Source organism: Anneissia japonica, unplaced genomic scaffold (genome assembly GCF_011630105.1).
Source record: "Anneissia japonica isolate Jap-2015-1 unplaced genomic scaffold, ASM1163010v1 scaffold19441_len6919_cov101, whole genome shotgun sequence".
NCBI lineage: Eukaryota > Metazoa > Echinodermata > Crinoidea > Comatulida > Comatulidae > Anneissia > Anneissia japonica.
In genome coordinates this window covers 4327-6888 of record NW_022734341.1, presented here as the reverse complement: position 1 = coordinate 6888, position 2562 = coordinate 4327, and the positions used below count along the sequence as shown (strand labels likewise).

At 32.7% G+C, this 2562-nt stretch overlaps 1 long non-coding RNA gene across 1 annotated transcript; it reads left to right on the top strand.

Annotated features, from left to right (window-relative positions):
* Positions 1 to 47: 47 nt before the first annotated feature.
* On the top strand, positions 48 to 1535 carry LOC117116371. Its single transcript, XR_004446739.1, has 2 exons — positions 48 to 217; positions 1268 to 1535. It is a non-coding gene; the product is annotated as an uncharacterized LOC117116371 (long non-coding RNA).
* The last annotated feature ends 1027 nt before the right edge of the window (positions 1536 to 2562 follow it).

The window sequence follows — 2562 nt, the reverse complement described above, 5'->3', positions numbered from 1 at the left end:
TATGTGTGTGTGTGTGTGTGTGTGTGTACAGGTACACGTAAAAAATTGTTGCCTTTTCGAAAAATAGGAAAGCGTTTTGAAAGCATAGACCTACCTGAAGTGAAGGAGAAGCGAACAGATTTACTAACATGCTTCGACACGTGCAGTGATTTAAAGTGTGTTGATGAAAAAATATCATCAGGAAGCTGTACATTCTAAAGACAGTTTGCAAAAATCTGTAAGTAGCTCAAATATTCATGTTTATGATAAACATTTAAAAAGAAATAATCATGGTCATGATCATCACCTTCATATCAACATCACCACCACAACTGTCATCATCATCATTATCATCATCATCATCGTATCGTAATCACCATCATCATATCATCATCATAATCATTATCATCTCATCATTATACCATCATTATCATCATAATTATCACCTCATCAGCATTATAGCATCATTATCATCATATCGTCATCATCGTCATCACTATCATCATATCACGATCATCATTATCACCTCATCATCATTATATTATTATCATCATCATATCGTCATCATTATCATATCATTACCATCATTATCATCATAACAATCATTATACTGTACCATCTTTATCATCATCACATCGTCATCATAACTTAATCATCATCAGCCTATTTTGATGCTGATTATATTCTATTAAGTCATCCCGGCTTTCTTTGCCAACTCATCGCATGTTACTTCATTTCTGAAAAAAACAGCCTAAATTTAAAGCCAAAAATGAATACTTTAATAAACAATTGCTCAGATGACACTATAGATAAACCCTAACGAACAACTTTGAGCTTTTTGCACACGAGACGAAAACAGGGAGAGTTTAGCCCCGCCGTCCTGCCACCAACCCCGCTTTTTAAAATAAAAATAAAAATAAAAGAAACAGAAAAACGGCCCTAGGGTACTGTGTCCCGATCAGCCGTATTCGGCACCCTCTTTTGGACATTTCTGGATCCTGCCCTGCCAAAAGACATATCAGACAGTAATCGATATAATAAGTGTCGGTCTGCATGGGAATAAGAACATTATCACTCGGAAACCAGCAGTTTGATTAAAAAATACATTGTGACCTATTATATAAAACAAGGTGACTAACTTATAAAGAAATTACTGCCAAAAATGAAAAGAAAACAAAAAAACAAAGAAACGTTATAAATATTATCCATTATTTACTTCAAAATTATTTTTGCTAATGATTATGTGCATTAACAGTGTTTTCTTTTTCTTCTTACTTTCATTTTTTAGTGTCGAAACACGGATTCTTTCAAGGAAAAAGACGATGAATTAGTTTTACCTACCGACATATGCCCGAATAATTTGACAACTTAGGACTGCATTTTAGACATATGACGTAATACATGTCATAATTATTATATTAGTATAGTTAAAAGCAAAAAAAAAAACAAAAAAAAAACCCAGATCGATAACAGTAAAACAGTGTGCTGTGAAAAATATGAAACCACTTGAAGAAGCACTCAATTTATGATGCATTAAACATATATCGAAAAAAAAAGGTGTTACGTTTATTATATATTTTTTTTTATTGATTCTGTTAACCATGTAATCGAGGCACAGGAGAGGATCTATGAATGTTCGTTAGAAGTGGCTACTAAGCCATTTTTTAGATGTTTGATGGAAAGAATATTAAATGAGTAATAAAAAAATAAATAAAAAAATAAAAACATGGAAGCTCTCAGATGGTTAGATGTAAGCTACAAAATGAAACTAAAAAGTCCGCTCCGACTTGCTTGGTTAAAAACTACCACATAAATTAACAAAGAACAACCTTAATAATAAGCCAATTCATAGTTAGAACCGTGTATGCTAGTATCAAGCATATTCGACATAAACACCATACACACAACATAGGTTTATGTCAATTGACCTTGGCTAAGAGCATGCGCAGCTCCAACCATGAATTGCTTTATTGTTTGAAACAACAGCAGACGTTGTCATCACAAACATAAAATATTTTTTTTTTAAACGATGAGACGTGGACATGAAGTTCTTTTTCTTTTTTTCTTAAATCGACAACGTTACGTGTTAGGTGTAATAGGTCTACTTTTTTTGTCTATTTCCCGCTTGCAGGCATGTAGACACTTTGGTATAATCCAATTTTTATAATGTTTTCAATTATTTCATTTCCAAAAACACAAGGAACTATAATTTCGCCGACGCAACGGCAACAGATTGATAGAGACAAAGAGAAAATACAATTTAAACAAGAGATAGCAATTATGATAATAATAGGCCTATTATTTTTTTACTGTTATAATAATAATCACAACATAAAAAAGAACAATCAAAACGTGTACAATATAATGGTATATAAGAGTAAATCGGGTTAAAGGAATGATAGGCCAGAATGAAGTATTATGTTGATATGTGAGTGTGATGATGCGATTTGTATTAATTGTGACTGTACGCGATGTAGGTCTTCTCGCTTGGTCTATTGTGCTTGTATTTGTATATATGCAGACACAGTATTGGCATATTCGTCCCAATACACAGCTGTTCACGACCACGGTATATGCTTTTGC